This window comes from Zalophus californianus, chromosome 3 (genome assembly GCF_009762305.2).
Source record: "Zalophus californianus isolate mZalCal1 chromosome 3, mZalCal1.pri.v2, whole genome shotgun sequence".
NCBI classification, from domain to species: domain Eukaryota; kingdom Metazoa; phylum Chordata; class Mammalia; order Carnivora; family Otariidae; genus Zalophus; species Zalophus californianus.
Window position 1 is genome coordinate 43,267,692 of NC_045597.1, and position 27,654 is coordinate 43,295,345.

Below are 27,654 nucleotides of genomic sequence, written 5' to 3' on the forward strand. Positions count from 1 at the left end.
CGAGAGTGAGAATCTAAGGCGAAATAGGTGACCTTGGGCCATAAAAAGTAGATGGTGACTGAAAGTGCACCAGATAGGAGATGTCATTAAATAAGCTGGATTCAAATTCTCAACAGGAACATAAAGTTTCTGTGAAATGATCAATCATAGAAAACTGAATATTATTGAGAAATTGTTGTGCTCCTAAATATGTCTCAGATAGTTGCACAGACGAAGAGTTTAGACTTTCTCTGAATCTTGACCTTTTGGTGAAATAAGCATCAATTTTTAGGGTGGAACAAGTCATAACTGGGCTTACCTACATTTGGCTGTACTTCAAAGGAGATTCTAGCCAGACTTTATTATACTCTGAGAAAATGAAGGTCATGTTCAAGTCTGGATGACCAGGTTTTGCCATGGTGAAGAAGGGTGGGAGCAGTACCCCAGACAGAAACTTGATGGAGAAAGACATGTGTTGCTGTACCATGTACATAACTTAGAGAATATTTTTTATTGTACAGACAGTAAATCATTTCAGCAACCCATGGGTTATTTTCAGAAAATTATCTTTGTAGAAAGTGAGATTTTTTTAAAGATTTATTTATTTGAGAGACAGAGAGCACAAACAGAGGATAAGGGCAGCAGGAGAGGGAGAAGCAGACTCCCTCCTGAGCAGGGAGCCTGACTACGGTCTCAATCCCAGGACCCCGAAATCATGACTTGAGCCAAAGGCAGATACTTAACTGAATGAGCCACCCTGGTGTCCCATGACTGAGATTTCTTTATGTGATTTTCACTTACGCAAATGTCAATCCCTCTATTCTACCAATAATGTAAATACATACTAATCTTAAATCAGAGAAAGGTAATGGTTTCCTCAACTTTGGCTCTGTCTGCATTATGATCATTGAAAAACAGGGTGGATTCTTTAAAAATGAAAAAAGAACTACACTTTATTAAAAAATCATTTCTAATTAATTCTAGAAGGCTGTCATAAGGATCAATGATCTAATTTGTTGAGGTGCTTATATCCATTTCTGATCCAATGTCAGTGCTATATCAGCATTTGTTGAATGAACACAATGTAAGAAGCCTTTTATCTTTTATCTAAAACCCAAAGAAGTAGCTATTTAGTTCATATTCTGTGGTTTGGGAAGGAAATATTCCTGTGATTCAGTCTGGAATTCTGAGTTTTCTGAGGACAACTTTGAATGCATGTGTGTGTGTGTGTGTCTGTGTGTGTGTGTTTTGTTTCATTAGATTTGATTTTTTCAAATAAATTATTCTAGATTTTTAGTTTCAACACCAAAATCTTGTTGTTATTCAAAATAATATGTCAGAAGATACATTCATATTTCTGGGATTCCTACTTGAATTCAATGGTCACAAAGAATTAGAATCTATGATAAAGTTTTATTATTTAAATGATCTAGAACTCTATATCAGTACCCACCTACACATATTTGAGAAGTTTATTCAAAATTAAAATTGGTCTTACACATACTATTAATTCTGAAGAAACAAAGGGAATCTGTTAGAATGTTTTGCATATTTTGGCTTAATTAAATGCCAACATCAAAATTTAAACTAACTTTAGCTTTTCCCTGGTGAATAGATGTAAGAACTAATTTTATTAATTAAAGTTAATAAATGTTTGTTGAGTTTTAAGTATGAGTTTTAAATGAAGTAACCACTGTTTCTTAGGTAAGAAAAAAGAGAAGCCTTAACAAGGTTTATATGTCCTTCAAGAAAAAGCATAAAGTCAGTAAGAACCCCAACAAGTCGATTTTCAGTGTAGTGCACTGTGGTTTAGCTCCATAATTCTCATTATGTCTAATTGGCATCAGGCAGTTAAACTTGCTATACTACACTAAAAATGAAGCAAGTACAGTATCATGCTGTGCATATACTTCAAATATGTTTAATATCTTATTGCTATACTGAAGTTTTACTCACCAGGACAAGCTTCACTGAGGTTGCTGTCTTCTAAATAGAAAAAAGAAAATCACTTTAAACTTTCTACTTTGAACAGTAAGTGCCAGCAGAGGAAAACAGTCAGGCTGTGTGGACAAATGACTTACTGTCCTCGCACACTAGCCACCTACATAAAAATGTTGTACTACTATTCTCTTGCTGTGTAACAAATTACCACACACTTAACAGTTTAGCAATACACAATTATCTTGTTTTCCATGGGTTAGAAGTCCAGGCACGCATGGCTCTGCCACTTAGGGCCTCACAAGGCAAAAATTAAGGTGTCAGAAAGCTAAATTTATATCCAGATGTTGACTGGGATATGCCTCCAAGCTCCATTTATTGGAACAATTCACTTCCTTGTCATAGAACGAAGGGCCTGGCTTCACGTGGGATCTGCAGAAAGCCACCCTCAGATCCTAAAGCCACACACTGTGCCCTGCCATGCAGCAGTCTTACAGAGCCTGTCAAATCATTGCAATTTACATTTTTAAGGCCAGCAGGAGAATCTTTCTCCAGTCTTCTAAGGCAAAGTCTTCTAATAACAACGTGTAATAAACCTAATAATGGAAGTGATCATCTTATCACATTTACTACCCTCCACTGGCTAGAATCAAATTTCAGATTCCACGACACTCAAGGGGAAAGGATTCTACAAGGTTTATCCAATGATTTTTTGGAGTTCACTTTATGGAATGTCTGACAAATTGCTATATCTGCTCAAATCAGTCCATGGTTAAGTGTTTCTTCACTCTATATCAAATGAACACATCATGTCATTTAAATTTTTCCACTTTTGATTTCTTTCTTTGAATTTGTTCTTTTTTCATAATTTTCATTTTTTTTCACTATGGCTTTTAATCTTCTTTTATTGCCATAGGTATGTGAATTATGTCTCACTAAGGCAAAAAAAAACTGTTAGAAGAAATGAATTCAGTAAACTTGCAGGATACAAAATTAACATACAGAAATCTGTTGCATTTCTATACACTAATAACAAAGTAGCAGAAAGGGAAACTAACAGAGCAATTCCATTTATAACTGCAGCAAAAAGAAGAAAATACTAGGAATAAACTTAATCAAGGAGGTAAAATTTGTACTCTGAATACAATAAAACATTGATGAAAGATATTGAAGATGACAACATGAACAAGTGGAAATATATACCATGGTTATGGATTGGAAGAACTAATATAGTCAAAATGTCCATTCTACCCAAAGCAATCCACAGATTCAATGCAATCCTTACCAAAATACCAACAGCATTTTTTATAGAAGTAGAACAAATAATACTAAAATTTGTATGGAGCCACAAAAGACCACAAACAGACAAAGTAATCTTAAGAAGGAACAAAGCTTGGAGGTATCATAATCCCAGATTTCAAGTTATGTTACAAAGCTATCAGAATCAAAACAGTATGTTATTTAAACAAAATATACACATAGATCAATAGAACAGGATAGAGATCCCAAAAATAAACCCAAGCTTATATGGTCAGTAAATCTATGACAAAGAAGGCAAGAATATACAATGGGGGAAAATCAGTCTCTTAAACAAATGGTACTGGGAAAACTGGACAGCTACATGCAAAAGAATGAAAGTGGACCATTTTCTTACACTGTACACAAAAATAAACTCAAAATGGATTAAAAACCTAAATGTGAGACATTTAATTAAAAAACTCCCAGAAGAATGGGATGCCTGGGTGGCTCAGTCAATTAAGCATCTGCCTTCAGCTCTGGTCATGATCCCAGGGCACTGGGATTGAGTCCTGCCTCGGGGCTCTTTCCTCAGTGGGGAGCCCGCTTCTCCCTCTGCTTGCTGCTCCCCCTGCTTGTGTGTTCTCGCTTTCTCTCTCTGACAAATAAATAAAAATCTTAAAAAAAAAAAACCCTAAACTCCCGGAAGAAAATTTAGGCAGTAATCTCTTGGACATTAGCCTTAGCAACATTTTTCTAGGTATGTCTCTTCAGGAAAGGGAAATAAAACCAAAATAAACTATTGGGACAACACTAAAACAAAAAGCTTTTGTACAGTGAGTTAAGGAAATGATCAACAAAACAAAAAGGCAGCCAACTGAATGGGAAAAGATATTCATAAATATCTAATAAGGGGTTAATATCCAAAACACACAAAGAACTTACATAACTCAACACCAAAAAACCCCCTAAATAATTAAAAATTGGGAGAGGACCCAAGTAGACATTTTTCTAAAGAAGACAGACGGCCAACAGGCACATGAAAAAATGCTCAATATCACTAATCATCAGGGAAATGCAAATTAAAACGACAATGAGATATTACCTTACACCCATCAGAATGACTAGTATTGAAAAGACAAGAAATAACAAGAATTGGTGAGAATGTGGAATAAAAGAACCCACATGCACTCTTGGTAGGAGTGTAAATTGGTGCAGCCACTGTGGAAAGCAGTATGAAGTTTCCTCAAAAAACTAAACATAGAATTACTGTATGATCCAGTAATTTCACTGCTGGTATTTACTCACACACTAATTCTAAAATATACATGCACCCTTATGTTTACTGCAGCATTATTTGCAATAGCCAAGATAAGGAAGCAACCCTAGTGTCCATCCATGGATGAATGGATAAAAAAAGAGATGGTATACATACACACACACACCCAGGAATATTACTCAGCCATAAGAAAGAATGAGATCTTACCATTTGAGACAACATGGAGAGACTGAGAGCATTTTGCTAAGTAAAATAATTCAGACAGAGAAAGACAAATACCATATAATTTCACTCATAAGTGGAATTAAAAAAAATCAAAAACAAATGAACAAACAAAAATAGCAGAAACAGACACATAAACACAGAGAATAAATTGGTAGTTTCCAGAGGAGAGGGGGGATGGAGAATATGGAGAAATGGGCATATTGGATGAGGGGAGTGGGAGGTACAGGCTTCTGGTTATGGAATGGATAAGTCATTGGGTAAAAGGGACAGCATAGAGAATAAAGTCTATGGTACTGTAATAGTGTTGTATGATGAAAGATGGTAGCTACACTTGTGGTGAGCATAGCAGAACATATAGATTGTTGAATCACTATGTTGTTCACCTGAAATTAATGTAATATTATATCTCAATTGTACTGTATACTTCAATAAAAATTACACACACACATGCCCCTAAAGCTGAGTTTTTTATCTACCTGAAATTCTAAAATTTCCTAAATATTTTTCTTCCTCTTACCATCTGTTCCATTATATACATATATATATACCTTCTGCTGTTAGAAGCATGTGTATTTTCTTTCACACATGTCTCTCTTTCATCATCTAGAGCAGATTCCCCATTAAATTGTGTTTAACTTCCAAAATGTATCTCTAATCTACCTACTCTATTTTTGTTTCTATAAACCTATTCCAATCTACCATCATCTCTTGGTGAAATTACTACAGTTATTTCTTATCACTTACACTGCTACCACTCTAATTTGCTTTCAATTCAATCTCAGAATATCTAAATTTAACTTAAAAACACAAATTATATTATTTCCTCCTTCTACTTAAAATCTATAACATCAACAAATGGTGTTGAGAAAACTGGATATCCACATTGCAAAGATGTGGATATCCACATAAAATATAAAATATAAAAATTTTATATTTTTTCATATAAAAAATGAACTCTACAAAGACCTAAATGTAAGAGCTAAAACTATCAATGAGTTATGTGTACTAGTTATAAACAGAATTTTGACGGACAATTTATTTTTTGATAACTGTCTAGTTCTCTGTGGTGTCAGTGAGACTGGATATATTTCACATAACTGCTAATCCTTCAGGAAAGATTCCAGGATAACAAAGCATGTGAAGGAGAGCCAAGAGGAATTTAAGGAAGGTAAGCAAGAGCAAAACATGGTGACATGTAAAATGAGCAAAAATAAATTTTCTTGTTACAAGTGTTCTGTGAAGAGAAAGTCAACAGTGTGGCTGACAACTTTTTGCTAGTGCCTTAGATGGATCAAAAGTCTAAGTGTTCATTTACACAGAGGGTTCACTGAAAAGAATTTGAGGGGCACCTGAGTGGCTCAGTTGGCTTAGCATCGACTCTTAGTTTTGGCTCAGGTCATGACCTCAGGGTCAGGAGAGGGAGCCCTCCATAGGCTCTGTGCAGGGTGTGGAGCCTGCTTAAGATTCTTTCTCTTCCTCTCTTTCTGCCCGCCCCCCTAACCCCTGCTGACATGCATGCTCTCTCTCTCAAAAAAAAAAAAAAAGAAGAAGAAGAAGAAAATAATCTGATATGATTCAGAATAAAGGAAGAAAGAAAGAAATATGCAGAAAGAGAGAGAAACAGGGCAAAGAGAGGGATTGGAAGAGGAAGTTATATCACTGCATTTGAAGATGTAAGAAGATACCATGAACCAATGAATGCAGACAGCCTCTATAAATGAAGAGGACAAAGGAAATGGATTCCCCTAGTGCCTCCGGAAGGAATCATGCCTATTATCATGAGGACCTCAGCTTAGTCAGATGAATTGGAACTTCTGACCTCCAGAAATGTAAAAATATAATTGCACAGGTTTAATCCACTAAATATGTGGTAATTTGTTAACAGCAATAATAGGAATCTAATATAGGCACATATATAAACATGCATATATTGAAAATATATTTCACTTATGAACAAAACGTTTTCTTACTTATCATCTGGGTACTCTTCTAAGGAAAAAAACTGATTCTGAGTTTCATGCTCCACAAAATAGTGAAAAATCAGTACAAAATTGTGTCTTATTTGATTGTTCAAAACATAATTTCTCCTATAATTCTAAATATCTCAGAAGTTAAATTTTTGCCACATGTATACTTATATGCATACACTTGACCATTATGTTATATATTTATTGACACTCTTTTTCAAATAAATTTAAAAAACATTTTTAAATTTTTAAGACAAATGATAAGATGCTAAAATAAGACTTCTTAATGCTCAGATATGTATTGGAGTATATAAAGGAAATGAATTTATTACAGAAGCATACTTTACTCTAACTATTAAAATTTATAGTGTAAAAACAGGAGCACCTGGGTGGCTCAGTCATTAAGCATCTGCCTTCGGCTCAGGTCAGGATCCCAGGATCCTGGGATCGAGCCTCCCATCGGACTCCCTGCTCCGCGGGAAGCCTGCTTCTCCCTCTCCCACTCCCCCTGCTTGTGTTCCCTCTCTCACTGTGTCTCTCTTTGTCAAATAAATAAATAAAATCTTTAAAAAAATCTTTAATAAAAAAAAATTATACTATAAATACAAATAATTTTCCCAGTTAATAATTTTCTCACTTAAAAAAGTGATAAAGTTAAAAAATATACAAGATGGCACTATTTTTTTTAATTTAAAGAAAATTAGTAAAGAAAAAAATCTGTGAAATATCTAATCATAATGCATGTAATTATCCTAATCGTAATGTGGATCAAAACTTTCATGATAATGTTAAATTTTGCTCTAGCTAATCACAACAAAAAGCCACAGCATTTTGACAGGATATGAATGCTAGCTTATCTTGAAAATATACTAGATTTGAATATTGGAACCCTTCTGCACAACAGAAGTATACAACCGTAATCATAATTTTAAGCATGACATAAAGTCTGAAAAATGTTCCTTATCACTTTAAGCTTTCAGTTGGTTGGACAATGGATTTTATCTGTTTTAAATCTCTTCAGATTTAATAACTTCTGGAAGAAATGCTTTCTGTTGTACTATGTGATGGAAGAATATGTATAAAATATAATATGCTATTTTTTTACATCTAGGTATAATATAATTATGAAACATAGATAATGGGAAACTAGTATAAGAAGAAATGAACTGACACAAGTTTGTTTTAAGTACAAACATGGGGCTTTCTTATCAAAGTTTCAGCTACAAATATAAATCATTATTTTCAACATATAGTTTAACTTTCATTTCTATTAGAGTCAACACAACTAAATTGACGATTTGGAGTATTCTTCAAATCAGAGTATTGTTGGAATTGTCAATTATGGCTTATTTAGTTGTATGATTGTTGAAATAGTTACCAGTTAATGTGATTTTTATGAAGATTATCAACTTATCAAAATTTGTGATAAATTTGTTTGGATTTAGGGGAGGTAATAGATCATATTATAAGTTAACATATCCTACTTATTGCTCTAAATTGGTGCATTTTTACTTAAAAGTTATTTAACAATCTTATGTCAATGTTGATTTTTAAGGCCTTTCATCATGACCAAGTTATATCAAATGCAGTATTATAGTGATCAAATGTTCTGTAATCCATCACTTTTAAAATATTCAATATTTTTTCTCTAAATAATAGAATCTCATTATATGGTAGATAATTAGGTTGTCTTGAAAAAGATTTCAGCATTTAACACCCAGACTTACTTTAGCAATCACAAATAATGAATATAAAATATGTTATAAAAGTAGGTAATATGTGATCTTTATGTTTGGATGATGTTATATAAGAAATATATTTAATGAATGAGTTCAAAGAGTAATTTTATTTAATTAGAATTTCATTGTTAATTTATTCTGTTTTTTCTTGCATAACAGATTCATTATTGTTTCTGCCAATTATGGTAGGCTTTGGCATTTAGTTACATAATTTAGCCACAGAAATTCCAATTACTCCAAACAATTTTTCAAATTTGCTCGTGGCCATAAATAAATTTATTAAAACTCACAAAACAAACATTTTTAGGAAAAAGGAAATTGAATTTTTAAATCAAGAGAGTAAGAAACTAATATAGAGAACATAAAATTAATAATATTTAAATGTTCAATTATTGATACTATAAGACATATTGTCATCTAAACATTTACATACAAATATTTCCCAGAACACGATAAATTAAGTCCCCAACTTACCTATACATTTTATAAGTTTTAGGGAAATACTGTAAATACACCATCTTGATTGTTTCTACAGAGAATAATTATACATAGCCCTGAAGCTCTTGCAAGAGTAAATATTAAATAGGAAAATACATAAACATTACTATGAGTGAATAACTCTAGGCATCCTAAGCAATTATAGTAAACAGAAAAACTAAAAACTGCTAATTTCAAGAGTCATGCACCTGTTACTTAAGCATGCCTTTGGCTTTAAACTACTAGACAAGCAGGGATTTATCACATGCAAGAGGGATCAAGAATTTAATCTTCACTGTAGGATTTAAAACATTTTCTAGGGAAAACATGAACTTTAAAAATGTATCACACTGCATGAACTGCCCATGAGTGGTTTCTTTTCTTTTTTTTTTTTTTTAAGATTTTATTTATTTATTTGAGAGACAGAGAACGAGAGATAGAAAGCACGAGAGGGAAGAGGGTCAGAGGGAGAAGAAGACTCCCTGCTGAGCAGGAAGCCCGATGTGGGACTCGATCCTGGGACTCCAGGATCATGACCTGAGCCGAAGGCAGTCGCTTAACCAACTGAGCCACCCAGGCGCCCGTCCACGAGTGGTTTCTTAAGTTACATGAACACCCACGCGTTGAGAGCAGATATAAAAAGTCTGCTCTTCTCAAATACTCCTGACTTTAAATCATTTTTTTTTTTTTAGTATTGTATAACCTTTGCATGGACAGGCCATTAAACTCCACCAAAATTATTATAAGAAATAGATTAGCTTAGAAATTTTAAAGCAGTGCCTCTAGGAGAAAAACACACACATTATAACTAAGGAAGACTGAAACCATTGTGTAACCAATATTTTAGCTTTAGAACAATAAAATGTATTATTTTTCAAATAGCATGGCAATTAATTCAGAAAATAAAATGAAACTTATTTGACCAAAATATATGATCAAAATAATTTGACCAAAATATTCTATGATGCTTTTGCTAAAATAGAGAAATACAAAATTCAAGTTTTTCTTAAATTATGCTTTTTTCATTCCTTCAGTCACATTCCATAGACTCACATGTTTGCATTCCAAAACTTCTACTGAAGTAGAAAGAGGTTTATTTATGTATACAGTGGTTGATTTTTTTTCTTGACTGCACTAGCAACTTAGGACTTGTGGATGGAAATCATTCTCTTGTGTTGGAATTTCTGATATAAATTTGTCCATGATTCCATAATGAAAGTAAATGGTTTTTAGGGTTTTTAGGGGTTTTTTTTACATTTGTGTATGTCTGCATTTATAATAAATTGGAAATTTACTATTCCATAGTTTATGTAACCAATACATTTCTAGTAAAAAGAAAAAGTGGGTAATTTTAAAGTAGAGAATATGAATAAAGTGAATAAGATAATACATGCAAAAAAATCACTGATGTCTAAATAAATATATGTACAAATAATTTAAATTTACAAAGCAGAACTTATTTGAGAGCTCTTAGATCACTAAAGGCAAAAATGAAGGAACAGGACTTAATTTTTCTGGAAGAACCAGAGAACATGATCAACCTGATTAGGGGACTAACACCTGATCTCTGCAGTCAGGAAATATTTAGCATATTAGCTTCTTTCATTTTCCTTACCTCTTACCTATAAATTAAGGTATGAGGCTAAAAAGAACATTTCCAGATTTGTGTCCACCGGTGTACTAATAGATATTACCTTCAAAAAGTGTTCAATGGTCAAATAAATTTTATGAATAATTGGATTAAATCAAGTTAAACACGTTTCTTTACAATGTTTTCCTAAACACTAATTGCACTGTGAATAAGGTTGCTTGATTTAGCAAATAAAATACAGAATATTCAATTAAATTTGAATTTCATGTAAACAATGAATAATTATGTGTCCTATAGTAAGTATGTCCTACACAATATCTGGGACATTCTTATGCTAAAAACTTATTTGTTATTTATTGTTAAAAACTTACTGTTATTTATCCGAAATTCAAATTTAATTGGACATATTTTATCTGGGGACCCTAATTGTGAATATCCAAATTTAACTGGGCAACCTTATTTTATCTGGCAACCTTATCTGTGAATATCCACTGAAGGGATACAGCTTTCTTCAATGAGAAGACTGATTTTGCAGAATATTTGATAAGGTTGAGTTCCAGAGCACAGCTAGTTTGGAAACAGCTCTAATCATCATTAACTCTACTCAGTTGAAAAAAAAAATTGAATGGAAGTTAATTCAAGGAAAGAGCAAATAATATCGACAGCTAATATTTATGCAGTACTGACTCAGGAGAAGAACCATACATGAATTTTCTCATCAACTCCACGTGACAACGTTATAATTCTTTTTTTTTTTTTTTTAGAGAGAGAGAGAGAGATGGGGGAGGGGCAGAGGAAGAGGGATAGAGAATCTCAAACAGGCTCTATGCCCAGCATGGAGCCCAACGTGGAGCTCAATCTCACAATACTGAGATCATGACCTGAGCCAAAATCAAGAGTCGTATGTTTAACCCACTGAGCTACGCAGGCACCCCAATTGTTATAATTCTTATTTTTCCAGTGGGAACTTTGGGGCTGCAGGATGCTCTCTAAACGTCTAAAACTTTACAATTTATAAGTGGTGGAGCTCAGATTTGAACAATAGCTGTTTTTGATGGAGTTCTTCCACTCTGAGAGCTTAACCGCTGCCACAAACTTACTCTTCATGTATATTTCAATAATTATAATATTTTTAATTCAACTGAGTAGAATATATTTTATGTGGAGAATTATTTCTGCTTTGATTTTATTTTTGAGGGGTTTTTTGTTACTTTTTTTCAGTACTGAAAATTTACAAGGATCCGGTTACCACATAATTGTGTTTTGTTGGTAAATCTTGGCAGCAATAGTCACATGAGTTACAAAGATAACATTAGGAAGGTTTAGGAAAATAACCAGTTCATCTCTTCTCTAACTTGATGGGAAAAAACAAACTTCCAAGCCATCCTAATTTCAAAAATTAAGCAATCTTTACATTTAAAGTACTTTATATGGATATTTATTTAAAGTTGTAAAATACAGAGGCAATAGAATGGGTTATATAAAAACTATTTATGTATGTTCCTTGTGTAGTAAAGTTGTTATTGAACTGCCAAACTGGAATACATGAATGTGAAGTTGGGAGGGCTTTAATTCTAATTTCTTGATCTTTCTTTTATGCTAATAGGGATATATGGCATATTATTATACATATTTTTCTTTGCAAAAAGAAATTATAAATATATCTTCTGAATTTGTTATCTATTAGTCATTTCAAACTGCTTTACAGAAAGGAAGGAAATAGAGTTGAGTTGTTGTACCCCTGAATTCTGAATGACTAGGTGTGCATCATCACTTACCAGATGCAACTGGGGTCTTAAAGGCATTGCTAGATCCCATTCCTAACAATAACACATATTACTTAAATTATTTTCCTATTTGCCTTTCTCTTGATAATATGAATAATCATGATAACAATATACAAATACTACATTTTGATGGTATTTTATTTGCATTTTCCCCCCATGGAGTGTTTGGAGGGTAGTTTGAGAAAATTCTGAGTGATTGAAAGAAGATACCAGCACAGTAAAAAGAGTGGAACAATTTGACCTAGAAAATTGACATGTCTAGTTGATTCACATATCACAACAGAAACATTGAAAAGAATCATATTATTGAGGTGAGCTTATATCAGATTATAACAGAAGAAAATATAGACAAAAAAGTGTCCCCTGATTGTTTTTCAACATAATGTGGAATCAAAGAAATAAATCATAGTTTTGGGAAATGTCCTGTCTATAGAGGATGGACCAGTTATATCATTTTATTCCTGTTTATATCATTTAATTTTAGCTGTATTTCTACAATTAATAGAAAACTCTTTACAATAGCATAAATAAGTTATGAATTTATTCATCTAAACCTTAGATAAGGCTTAGGCACTAAAGCAATAGGAAGCTTGGGGATCTGATGCCCAAGATTGAAGGGGGTGAGCACAGAAGGAACTCTATTCATTTTCCTTGTTAACTTGCAGCTTTCAAACCATAGACAGAACGAGGCTTTTGTAACTCCAGCATTGGGTCTCAGTTCCAGGCAGGATAAAGGGTAAAGGAGAAAAGAAAGGGAAAGGTGTTCTCTCCTCATAAAAATGTTATCTTTAATTATTTATTCTTATTTTTTAAAGAATGCCCTACCCAAGCATTTTTACCTTTTCTTCACTAGCTAGATCTCTTTTACATGGTCACCATATTAGCAAGGAATATGAGAAGACAGATATATGAGCTTTCTAGCCATAATGGTAAAAACTCAAAAAAAAGGGGGGGGAGAGGAAAAAGGTTGTGAATGGCTTTAAAGTAACAAATTGATACTGTCTTCCAAAGAGATATTGACAGAAATACATTAAACTTATCTTGTTCTGTCACTACTGCCATTTAATACCATTTAAAGGTAAGCACTGACTACAGATTTCCTATTTCTCATTTGAAACAGAATAATAGGAGAGAAATGTATCAAGGATTTGTTCTTTTTTGTTTCCACATTTTCAGAGCCATTACTGTTATATTCTCCCATAGATGAGAAGAGAGAGAATAGCTCTTAGCTAAAATGATTAAAATGATGGTAACTTACGGAAACTGCAGTGTGTGTGTGTGTGTGTGTGTGTGTGTGTGTGTGTGTGTGTGTATACTTATGGAATTTAACATTATTTTTCCTGAAAAAAAATGTCTAGTCAATGAATATTTATTCTAAGATGAAATTTGCTACTGACTGCTTATACAATTTGTACATCTTACTATTAGTTTCCAATTAAAAGTGGTTGCACGTAGAATCCTGGATTTGTATTAAAAATATTAAAGTTTCATCATTCAAGTGAGTCTGCATTGAGTTTTTATTTTTTTACAATTTTGTTACATAAGAAATCAAATACTCCTTTTCAAGTAGTTGGAATGTCTTGAACTTGGCTTTATAATTTATAGATGAAAGAGAATTCTTTGCCTATTCCTCTTTTTGATTTTTTGGGGAGAAAATGTGTTTGCTTAAAGACTCTAGGCTATATTGCATCCTTAATGAAATCAATAGTTTTGTGCAGAGATCCAGAATGGGTGATAGCCTTACCTACATATTTAAGTTGTGAACATTTTCTTCTGCACAGACCTGGGATCACTGTAGCTACCTGGTATGTAAAAGATCTCCATGCAAGTTCTGAAACATGATTATTTTTCATCCTGCTAAGACATTTCCTGAATATTAGCAGAAATAACTTATTCACTCACTTGTAATAGAAATGTCAAGGTAAGTATTGTCAAGAAAAAGAGTGCTATTAGCATTTGCATGTTCCAATTGCTCTGAAACGGCCTCTCAAAATATGTGCATATTGTAAAAAAAAGGCAAACATTCTTCATTATCCTTTACAGACTTGGAATTAATGTTAACTCAAGACTGAATTCAATTAGAAATATCCAGCATTCATCTTTTCATAATATTTATTCAAAGGTTACACATATTATATTTGATGGTTCCATAGGTTGTATCTGAATCTTTTTTAGACAAAAACTTTATACATGTTCAATTAGAGAGTAAAAAAAGATTTCTCCCAGATTAAGAGTGATAAAATTATTGCTCATTTATTTCTGGAAAACCAATCACTAAAGACTGTGTGTGTGGGGGGTTAATACACCTTGATTATATTAAGATTTATTTTAAAAAAATAAAGCCCTCCTATTTTTATTTCTCAGCAGGTAGAGAGGAACTCTAGAGATAAAGATGAACAAACAATAATTGATATTTTCAGACAAAGCTATAAGGAAACTTGAAGATCTCTGTTAAGAGTAGTTTGATATCTGACTGGCCATAAGTTAGAGAGACTTCAAGATGATTTGAAGTTTAATTTCATTTTAGATCTCAATTCAAAAGACAGTAGTTGATTGCTTCAGAAACTGAGCAAATAGACATTGCCTCCTCTCTGAAACCCTTGCTAGTATTGCAACCCTTTTTGACTTAAGTATTTCAACCTAACTACTGCCTTTATCATAATGAACACATACATATCTTTTTAATAAAATAAGCAGGACTCAACTGTAACTAGATCCCTTCTGAGAATACTGCTTTCTTCTCTTGCTAGAAGTCACAGGGCTGGGTGTGTGGATGGGTCAGGTTACAAGCCAGGGCTTTACGACTCTTGTTCTCAAGATGGATACCAGCATAGTCTCTTACTCTTGTTTCAGCTTTTTGGAACATACAAACAAATTCTACTTTTAAGCTTATGTCATTTGACTATATCATCATCCACTTATGATTTCATGTTGTCATGTACAGCTTTCTGGGTTATTTTTTCATATTTGTTCAACAGTTTACGTATTAAGTATGAACTAAACTGTCTTCATTTCTGTCCCTTACAAATACATTCACATCCCGCTCATTCTTCTTTCTACTCTTAGTGAGATGTATATCCAGCTAGCCAAACTATTCATCTGCCCCAGGAATCTTGCTTGACCTTCAGGACAACTTAAGTGTCACCTTCCCTATGAAGCCAATTCTTATTACATCAGATTTAAATTGGTGTTCTTTTGGGGGCGGAGCAAGATGGCGGAGGAGTAGGAGACCTAGATTTCGTCTGGTCTCAGGAATTCAGCTGAATAGGGATCAAACCATTCTGAACACCTACGAACTCAACAGGAGATCAAAGAGGAGAGTAGCAACAACTATCTGAACAGAGAAGCGACCACTTACTGGAAGGTAGGACGTGCGGAGAAGTGAATCCGAGGCGATATTCGAGAGGATAGACGGCGGGGGAGGGGCCTCCGCCTGCCGCTTCTGGCAAGTGATAGAGTCGCAGAGCACAAAATCGGAACTGTTAGAAGTCGGCTCCGCTGAGGGACGTCGCTGCAGTGTCCTCCCGGGACAGTGTGGTCCCAGGACCCTTGGGGTCACAGAAAGACCGGGGGAGCCTGAGTGCACCAGAGCTCCCAGGTATCGGAGCGGGGAAGCCAGCTGCAGAGACGGAGCTGAGGCGCGGGCTCTCAGCTTGGGGTTGCCATAAACTGTGATCCGCAGCCCAGTCGGGCCACTGCTCCTGCAGCAGGGCCCAACAAGCGGCAGATCTGGGGAGACTCCCCTTCCTTCCCGGGGAGGAGCAGCGTGGGAACGCACCGCAGGGATCTGCTGGGTTTGGAGACTCCACACGGGGTCGGGTGCCAGAGATAGCAACTCTCGGTCACAGGCTGGGTGAGCACGGAGAGCGGCCGGAGACCGGGGACACGGGAGTGACTGTTTTTCTCTGGGGGCGCACTGAGGAGCGGGGCCCTGAGTTCTCAGCTCCTCCGGGTGGAGATTGGGAGGCCACCATTTTTGCCCTGGTCCTCCAAGGCTGTACGGAGAGCTTGCAGGGAACAAAAGCTCCTGAGATCAAACCCGAGCAGCTTGCTTAGCCCGGACCGACAAGGGCGGGACAATTCAGCCTCCGGCAAAGACATTTGGAAACCACAGCAACAGGCCCCTCCCCCAGAAGATCAGCACGAACAGCCAGCAAGCCAAGACTAAGTTTACCGATCAAGGAGAACGGGAGAACTCCAGCGATAGGGGAATACGGCACATAGAATTCATGGCTATTTTTTACCATGATTCATTAGTTCATCAAAGTTAATTTTTGTTAACTGTTTTTTTTTTTCTTTTTCCCTTTTTCAACCAACATCTCATCAACCTCTTTAAAAAAAAAAAAACATTTTTTATTTTTCATTTTTAGAGTCATATTTTATCCCTTCATAGTAGTTACCCTTATTTTTGGCATATATATATAAGTTGTTCTCTCTTTAAAATTTTGAGATACAGTTTCTTTTAACAGATAAAAATATACCCTAAATCACTAGTGTATGGCTCTGTTCTAGTCTCCTGCCTGATCACATTCTCTTCCTTTTTTCTTTTTTTTTTAAATCTTATTTCTTTTTTCAAACAACTTCTTATCTTATCAAGTCCTTTTATAAAATCTTTTATAATTTTCATCTTTACAGTCATCTTCTATCCCTTCATTGTATCAACCCTTATTTTGTACATATATGTCTTTCTTCCTTTAAAATTTTAGGAGGCACATTTTTCTAACAGACCAAAATACGCCCAAAATCTAGTGTGTGGCACTGATCTATGCACTAGCCTGATCATATTTGATCACATTCTACTTTTTTTTGTATTGTTCTGTTTTTGTTTTTATCTTTTTTTTCTTTTTTTTTTGTCTTTCTTTTTTCTTTCTTTCCCTTTCTTTTCCCCTGGTTTCAGGTCTTTTCTGATTTGTACACAGTATATTTGCTGGGGATGTTGTAAACCTGTTAGCATTTTGTTCTCTCATTCATCTATTCTCCTCTGGACAAAATGACAAGACGAAAAAAATCACCTCAGCAAAAAGAACAAGAGGTAGTACCGTCAGCCAGGGACCTACTCAATACAGACATTAGTACGATGTCGGACCTAGAGTTCAGAATCATGACTTTAAAGATACTAGCTGGGCTTGAAAAAAGTGTGGAAGTTATTAGAGAAACCCTTTCTGGAGAAATAAAAGAACTAAAATCTAACCAAGTCGAAATCAAAAAGGCTATTGATGAGGTACAATCAAAACTGGGGGCACTAACTGCTAGGATAAATGAGGCAGAAGAGAGAATCAGTGATATAGAAGACCAAATGATGGAAAATAAAGAGGCTGAGAAAAAGAGAGAGAAACCACTACAGGATCACGAGGGCAGAATTCGAGAGATAAGTGATACAATAAGACGAAACAACATGAGAATAATTGGGATCCCAGAAGAAAAAGAAAGAGAGAGAGGGGAGAAGGTATATTGGAGCAAATAATAGCAGAGAACTTCCCTAATGTGAGGAAGGAAACAGGCATCAAAATCCAGGAGGCACAGAGAACCCCTCTCAAGATCAATAAAAATAGGTCAACACCCCAACATCTAATAGTAAAACTTACGAGTCTCAGAGACAAAGAGAAAATCCTGAAAGCAGCTCGGGAGAAGAGATATGTAACCTACAATGGTAAAAATATTAGATTGGCAACAGACCTATCCACAGAGACCTGGCAGGCCAGAAAGGACTGGCAAGATATCTTCAGAGCACTAAACGAGAAAAATATGCAGCCAAGAATACTATATCCAGCTAGGCTGTCATTGAAAATAGAAGGAGAGATAAAAAGCTTCCAGAACAAACAAAAACTAAAGGAATTTGCAAACACGAAACCAGCCCCCAATAAATATTGAAAGGGGTCCTCTAAGCAAAGAGAGAGCCTAAAAGCAGCAAAGATCAGAAAGGAACACAGACAACATACAGTAACAGTCACCTTACAGGCAATACAATGGCACTAAATTCATACCTTTCAATAGTTACCCTGAATGTAAATGGGCTAAATGCCCCAATCAAAAGACACAGGCTACCAGATTGGATTAAAAAACAAGACCCATCAATATGCTGTCTGCAAGAGACTCATTTTAGACTCAAAGACACCCCCAGATTGAAAGTAAGGGGGTGGAAAACCATTTACCATGCTCACGGACACCAAAAGAAAGCTGGGGTGGCAATCCTTATATCAGACAAACTAGATTTTAAAACAAAGACTGTAATAAGAGATGAAGAAGGACACTATATCCTACTTAAAGGGTCTATCCAACAAGAAGATCTAACAATTGTAAATATCTATGCCCCGAACATGGGAGCAGCCAATTATATAAGGCAATTAATAACAAAAGCAAAGAAACACATTGACAAAAATACAATAATAGTGGGGGACTTTAACACCCCCCTGACTGAAATGGACAGATCATCTAAGCAAAAGATCAACAAGGAAATAAAGACTTTAAATGACACACGGGACCAAATGGACTTCACAGACATATTCAGAACATTCCATCCCAAAGCAAAGGAATACACATTCTTCTCTAGTGCCCATGGAACATTCTCCAGAATTGATCACATCCTAGGTCACAAATCAGGTCTCAACCAGTACGAAAAGATTGAGATCATTCCCTGCATATTTTCAGACCACAATGCTTTGAAACTAGAACTCAATCACAGGAGGGAAGTCGGAAAGAACTCAAATACATGTAGGCTAAAGAGCATCCTACTAAAGAATGAATGGGTCAACCAGGAAATTAAAGAAGAATTAAAAAAATTCATGGAGACCAATGAAAATGAAAACACAACTGTCCAAAATCTTTGGGATACAGCAAAGACAGTCCTAAGAGGAAAGTACATAGCAATACAAGCCTTTCTCAAGAAACAAGAAAGGTCTCAAATACACAACCTAACCCTACACCTAAAGGAGCTGGAGAAAGAACAGCAAATAAAGCCTAGATCCCATTCACAATTTCACCCAAAACCATAAAATACCTAGGAATAAATTTAACCAAAGAGGCAAAGGATCTGTACTCAGAAAACTATAAAATACTTAGGAAAGAAATTGAAGAAGACACAAAGAAATGGAAAAACGTTCCATGCTCAGGGATTGGGAGAACCAACATTGTGAAGATGTGAATGCTACCTAGAGCAATCTACACATTCAATGCAATCCCCATCAAAATACCATCCACTTTTTTCAAAGAAATGGAACAAATAATCCTAAAATTTGTATGGAACCAGAAGAGACCCCGAATAGCCAGAGGAATCTTGAAAAAGAAAAGCAAAGCTGGCGGCATCACAATTCCGGACTTCCAGCTCTATTACAAAGCTGTCATCATCAAGACAGTATGGTACTGGCACAAAAACAGACACATAGATCAATGGAACAGAATCGAGAGCCCAGAAATGGACCCTCAACTCTATGGTCAACTTATCTTTGACAAAGCAGGAAAGAATGTCCAATGGAAAAAAGACAGTCTCTTCAACAAATGGTGTTGGGAAAATTGGACAGCCACATGCAGAAGAATGAAACTAGACCATTTCCTTACACCACACACAAAAATAGACTCCAAATGGTTGAAAGACCTAAACGTGAGGCAGGAGTCCATCAAAATCCTCAAGGAGAACACAGGTAGCAACCTCTTCGACCTCAGCCGCAGCAACTTCTTCCTAGAAACATCACCAAAGGCACGGGAAGCCAGGGCAAAAATGAACTATTGGGATTTCATCAAGATAAAAAGCTTTTGCACAGCAAAAGAAACAGTCCACAAAACCAAAAGACAACCGACAGAATGGGAGAAAATATTTGCAAATGACATATCAGATAAAGGGCTAGTATCCAAAATCTATAAAGAATTTCTTAAACTCAACACCCAAAGAACAAATAATCCAATCAAGAAATGGGCAGAAGACATGAACAGACATTTTTCCAAAGAAGACATCCAAATGGCCAACAGGCACATGAAAAAGTGCTCAACATCGCTCGGCATCAGGGAAATCCAAATCAAAACCTCAATGAGATACCACTTCACACCCGTCAGAATGGCTAAAATTAACAAGTCAGGGAACGACAGATGTTGGCGGGGATGTGGAGAAAGGGGAACCCTCCTACACTGTTGGTGGGAATGCAAGCTGGTGCAACCCTCTGGAAAACAGTATGGAGGTTCCTCAAACAGTTGAAATTAGAGCTACCGTTCGATCCAGCAATTGCACTACTGGGTATTTACCCCAAAGATACAAATGTAGGGACCCGAAGGGGTACGTGAACCCCAATGTTTATAGCAGCAATGTCCACAATAGCCAAACTGTGGAAAGAGTCAAGATGTCCACCGACAGATGAATGGATAAAGAAGAGGTGGTATATATACACAATGGAATATTATGCAGCCATCAAAAGGAATGAGATCTTGCCATTTGCAACGCCGTGGATGGAACTGGAAGGTGTTATGCTGAGTGAAATAAGTCAATCAGAGAAAGACATGTATCATATGACCTCACTGATATGAGGAATTCTTAATCTCAGGAACAAACTGAGGGTTGCTGGAGTGGTCGGGGGTGGGAGGGATGGGGTGGCTGGGTGATAGACATTGGGGAGGGTATGTGCTACGGTGAGCTCTGTGAATTGTGTAAGACTGTTGAATCACAGATCTGTACTTCTGAAACAAATAACGCAACATATTTTAAGAAAAAAGAAGAAGAAGAAGATAGCAGGAGAGGAAGAATGAAGGGGAGTAAGTCAGAGGGGGAGACGAACCAGGAGAGATGATGGACTCTGAAAAACAAACTGAGGGTTCTAGAGGGGAGGAGGGTAGGGGGATGGGTTAGCCTGGTGATGGGTATTAAAGAGGGCACATTCTGCATGGAGCACTGGGTGTTATGAACCAACAATGAATCATGGGACACTACACCAAAACAAATGATGTAATATATGGTGATTAACATAACAATAAAAAATATAAAAAAAAAGAAGAAGAAGATAACACTTCCCTTTAGTAATGGAAAATAAAGACCCATACTTTAAGAAAGAAAAAAAAAATTGGTGTTCTTTTAATTGTTTTAATTCTTTGTATTTTCATCTCTCGGTGCTCTCCTCTATCATTGTATTTATCACTCTACATTGTAATATTATTATTTTCCTAGCATCTTTAATATACCTTGTACACTTAAGAGGCAGGAGTGAGTCTTATTCAACCATTTTCCCTCAAATGCAACAAAGAATATATTTAGCAAATTCTTGTACAGTGGTAGAGGAAAATAAACCAATGGATGTTCCAATTAATTAATTACTCTTCTCATTTACTGGTAAAATGATAGTATTTAAACTCTGTAATAAAATGCACAAATACAAGAAGCACATCTAAAAAGAAATTATTTATCTTAATAAAAAGTTCCCATTTGCAAAACCAAGTATAAAATTTACAAAACCATATAGAAACTCTAAAAATTAACAATTTACAAAACCATATAGAAACTCTAAAAATTAACCAAATTTGGTCAGAATTGGTCATATCCATCCATACAAGATCTCTAAGAGGGCTACTGACTGAAATTTTATTGGAAAGTCTCAAAAGCTTGTCTATATCATCATCCTCAAAATCTAAATATATTATAATATACCTAGTCTCCTTTTTAAGGAAAATATGAATTAACAAATAGAGAATATAAATTGTACTTAACTATTGATATTTGAGCCTTAAATGTTAACAGAGTCAGCATCCATTGCCTAAACTTTCAATTTCTCTACTACAAAAATGAGCATATTGTTTCTTGTCACTAATTTTCCACGTGTATTATAAAGTTAACATGCATCAAAAGAAAATCTTCCCTATAGTTTTAAAGGTGTAAAACTTATTCACCCTGAGTTATAAATAAGCATAAATAAGTAAATTAGAAAAAAAAAACCTTGCAAATTGACACAAATAATAAATTATCAGCTTGATAGTGTGCATGAGGGAGATGCCTAGCTGTTAGTTTCCATTATAAAAAGCCCAATTTTATAGTAACACAGTGTGTGGGACAACAGCAGTTACTATTGATCAGTGAACTGGGTTACATGGCACCATAGAGAGCTACATAGCATTACAAAATTTGGATACTTACACTAAGTATAAATTGTAAAGGATTATCAATTATAATAGACAAAAGTTATTAGCAAAATGTTAGACAGATATAAAATTACTCCTCTTGGAAGATATGGGAAACATTTTGTATCACCTTTTTTTTTTTTTTAAGTAGAAACAACTCTTTTGCCAGAGTAACTAAACTGTAGGAAAGACAATGCAGCAGCTGAGATCCAAAAACATCGCAGTCCAGGACCTTTATTACCAACATTTATATCATTTTTGACTATTCAGCATCTTTTTGCTGTTTGTTATTCTTTCAAACCATCTTTCACCATATGAGTACAAATATATGATAACACAGCTCAGCCATATTACATCGTGCAACTTCACCCAAAAAGGTACTGGATCCTTCTTTTCCTTTTTCGATTCAAAATTAATAAATATTAGCTTAGCTTACAAACAATGGGGTTTCTACACAGGGTTGAAAGAAGGAATCTCTGGGATCCTGACATACATTTTCATATTAGTGTTGGTAAGAATGTTTAGCCACCATCAACTCATGTGAAGAGAAGCACTAGATTTTATATGAATAGAGAGAACATATTATTAGCAATCAACCCACTCATTCAATCATTGCATCCATTTCCTCATACATGACATCAGCGCAATAAAAATGTAACATTACTAGGGGTAATTGCCATTATAGAAGGGGAGTGCTTATCAGAATGCTTGTGATATAATTAGAACTCAAAATATAAATACAGTACTGCCATTGTTATCATTAATTTATATCATGAAAGGGCACAGGGAAAAGCAATAAAATTGAGAAGAGACTTCATATAGGCAATAATGCTTGAATTGTTTTTTAAGGGGCAGGAGGGAATAGCAGCAGCTAAAAGCTAAACCTTGATTTACATTAGAAGTACTATCATACTGTAGAACATAACTATTTTATGCTCTCTGAATCTTAGTTTCCTCACCAGTAAACGTGGATAATAAGAGCTGCCTTAATGGGTTTTGGGGCATTAAAAACACTGCATGGAAAGTATCTAATACAACATTGGCAAATTGTATGAAGTTTCAGAAGTAAATATTTTATTAGTAGGGAATTACTCCATGTATAAAATAAAAAAAGAAAAGAAAAGACATAGTTTGCTTGTCATGTCTAAATGCCCTGGTTGTCGCAATGCTGAAATGAGATAGCTGTTACGACAGACCTTCATAGAATGCAAAGTACCATAAATACTAGGTAGAATATATAGTTACAAAATGCTTATGCAAACCTGGTGGTAGTTTAACTCAATTTTTGCAAGCTTTTCTCTTTTCTATGTACATTTTAATATTTATCTTGCAATAAATGTTCTGTACATTTGTATGGCAAAGGCAGACTTGGCAATTTTTTATAAGATTTTGAAATATTTTGTTTTCCATGATAGAATTAATATTTACCCACAGGACCAAATTAATCGTGAATTACTGCTGACTTAGGAAACAAAAAAAGCTAGATCCTGTTTTAAAATGAATCAACTCAATTCTGTTCTGAAACTGCAGGTTTTTCCAAGTTAACTATCCTGTTTCATAAAACACATCTGTTAAAATATTAATGTTGAACTTCTAAGTTCATTCGTGTTGACAAATAGCAAAGCACAATTCCATTTCACCTAGGAATTTCAGTTAATTAAACACCAGTCGATCCATTTTATGTTTCTATGATGTTTCATAGTCATAAAAATGTAAGAAACATTTTATGGCAAATGTTGGATGTTACATATTAGAAAAAAAGTTGAAACTTTTTGTTCTACTTTAGGAAATTAGGTGTTAGATAAAAGCTTTTAAACTAGTACTTTAACCAATGATTTCCATTTAAACAGTTAATAATAGTCATACAGGAACAAAGCGTACTGTCACAAAAGCATATTTATAAAAAGGCAATACAAGGAGTCATACAAGAGCATCTATTGGGGATCTTTCTGGCTCAGTAGAACTATTAGACAACCAGAAAGCTGTAGATATTTTTTTATTATCAGATTTACTATGTATACAATGTGAGACTCTCAGTTAATTTCCTCTCTCCATGCCTCAAATTTTTCCTCTGTAAAAAATGATATAATTGAACTGGATTACGTTTATGATTTCTTCTTGCTCTAAAAATATACATGTTTATGAAACATATGATATTCAGTTTTTGCTATATTGAAAGACTGTTTACTACTACCCTCTTTTGATTTAGAAAACTATCCCTACATTTTTAATAATGTAAAAATATAAATGGAATTATAAAATAATAAAAAAGGATAATATTTTACATACCTCTGGATAAAAACAAAAAATAATAAAAACATCTTTTTTTAAGGAAAAGGACTATATGGCAGAGTAATTAATATCTTACCAAATCCAGAATAATACATGTACAAAATCTGAAAACAAATTTATTGTTTTCCAATCTTATTAGTTTTCTTTCAATAGTGAAAAATAAATAACATCACTATACATTTATATTCTACTGTACTTTATGATACTAAAGGAAAGATAACATGAATATAATGTGAATTTTCATTGTCTTTATCCATTAATGGGATGAAGAGCAAAAATGTGTCAATGCCTCATTAGGATTTAATATACCTATATCTTATCATGCAGCAGAATAAAGACTTTTCATTTGTTGAGAAAAACTCTTCTAAGTGATTCATATATCAGTAAATAGAGGGGAACTTCCACTTCAAAATTTAACTATATCTTCAAATCTGAGGAAAACTTGGTGCATCTAATTAAGAGGTGCCCAAAATTGTCATTCCTCTATTACCTGCCACCATATATCTACTGTTCATATAAGGGGATACAAAGTATTTTGAGGAGATTCTTTAAGAAAATCATAGATGTAGAAAATAGTAATTTTCTTTCCATCATGGAAGGGACTGTGCACTTCCCCTAACCCTTTTTTTCAACCTAAGCTAGGAAGCAACTCATAGACATTGAAGTTGCTATATGAGAGAAGATTTCATTGCACACCTCCCTAGATATGAGCAGAACTATAAAAATCCACATACCCATTTGATGGGTGTGGAGACATGAAACTGGAACTTATTTCTCACCTGAGAAAGCTTGACATCAGGAGGTTGCTCATGATAGCAAGGCAATACAAAAAGGGTAAGCAGTTAGCCAACCTGAATTTCTACTATTTTGTAGGTGTAAGGTTGCATTTTACTTATATATTAAAAAAAATGAATAATGAGGAAGATGGCCACATTGAAGTCATTATAAAGGAATCTAGTCAACTGGGGTTGGGGAATCCCTTCTGAAAGGGGCTATGATGGAAATTCCAGTGTCAGGAATGAAGAGGTGGGTTTTAAGAGGTCTTCCAGAGAGGGTGCCCCGGGTGGCTCAGATGGTTAAGCGTCTGCCTTCAGCTCAGGTCATGATCCTGGGGTCCTGGGATCGAGTCCTGCATCAGGCTCCCTGCTCCTTGGGAGCCTGCTTCTCCCTCTGCTTCTCTCTCTCTCTCCCTCTGTCTCTCATGAATAAATAAATAAAATCTTAAAAAAAAAAAAAAGAGGTCTTCCGGAGATTATATTACCTATCACATTAGTTAAGTAAAAAGAAATTGCACTTGTACTTTTCTTCCTTCTCCCTTCTCTAGCCCTGGAGAAGAGGTGCTTCCATGAAGAGAGAAGTAGACCAAGGAAATGGAAAGAAGACATCACACTCCTGCAACCTCCTACACCCACCTCCCACAACTGCTAGTCTTCATGCCACTGGTCAGGCCTCAGATCAGCAAATGCGAGGAGCTTGTAAGAGGACCTGAAATTTTGATGTAATATGTTCGTAGATAAGTCTATTTTTATAGTGCCAAGTACTAAGAAGTTATTGGATTTGCTTGAGACATTATTGAGTCAAAGATTACTGATGCAATAAAGTATGTTCAATGTAGCGATAGGGGAAAACACTGTCTCCTGATTATAATCTACCAAATGCAGTATCTAAAGATATTTATTTAATCATCAAAATAAACTTATGAGAGAAGCATTGCTGTCCTCACTTTCAAATAATAAAACTCATAGCTATTAACTGTTGTAGCTTAACCAAAACTTAAAATCCATGTTGCTAATTGTCAAACTCCTTGCCATATTCTACCACTCATTTATTAGTTCCTGTCATAACTTCATCTCATCATTTTAATTTTGTTTATGTATTTTTGACCACATCAAGTGGACGCTCGGGGAACTAACTTTCCACATGTGTTCATTAATGTCAAATCATGTTAATCTAAATGCATTTGAAAGTAATTTCTCACATTCATTCTTGCTTTACAGCAAGATCAGTCTTCTGACTGACTCATACATACGTTTTTATTATTCCTGTCTTTGACTTTGTTTGGCTATTTCCTTTTCTGACAGCAATTTCACCCTTCCTGTTCTAAAGGTACACAATTTTAAGAACCAAATCAAGTTTTCCAACTCAACTGGGCTTAGCTTGACCTATTTTTGTCCATGTTCTAGTTATGACATTAAGAAGTTAGTTTTTGAAATAACTATAAAAGAAATTTCTAAACCATTATTAAAACATGATCACATAATCACACATACCCATTTATATCAATTCATTTACTAGACAAAAATATTTTATTATTGTTATGTTGTTTCATAGTGTAAATTTAGGGTGTCTAAGTACAGCAAGAAAGAGAGTTGATCTCGGAAAGATCAAAATGAAGAGGTGTTTCATGATTTAAAAATAGAAATATAATTTAAAGCATTAAAATATTACAATGTACATTGTATGAAAATTTTAGAAATAGAAACAGGGAACAGGAAAGTATTAGTATTCTTAGAGATAAATAAAAATCTCTAATTATTGGATGGCCACAATCATGGAACAATTTTTTACAAAAATTTTATTTTATCCAGATCTATAAAATAAGAGTACTTTTAGATTATATATATGCATATATATGTATATATATATATAGTTATTCAGAGATAGTGATTAATGAGTGTTAATTACTGATTAACAACTGAAAAATGTAGACCATTCACATGAAAAACACAAAAGTATATACCAAAATAATATCGTGAGAAAAATATCCTAATTAATGCTGGCAACTCTTTAGATGGAGGATTGCTTTTATCCTTAAATATGCTAGATATAAAATAAAAAACTTTCTAATTAGTTGTTCCATATATACATATATCTCAGACTTTTAAAAAACTGGTCAAAGTGACTATGGATACATTTATCTCTTAATTTGATTACATGATATTATTAGTAAAAGAATGTTCAAGGTAGTCATTATATTATCTTGGTTGTGGATTTAATCTCCAAAAGCACTTTATCTAGCCTTCTTAAATTTACTCACAAATAGCACAAAATCCCT

At 34.6% G+C, this 27,654-nt stretch overlaps 1 pseudogene; it reads left to right on the forward strand.

Moving 5' to 3' along the window:
• The window catches only part of LOC113920463, a 78,857-nt pseudogene extending 52,769 nt beyond the window's left edge, over positions 1–26,088 (forward strand).
• Positions 26,089–27,654: the final 1,566 nt, after the last annotated feature.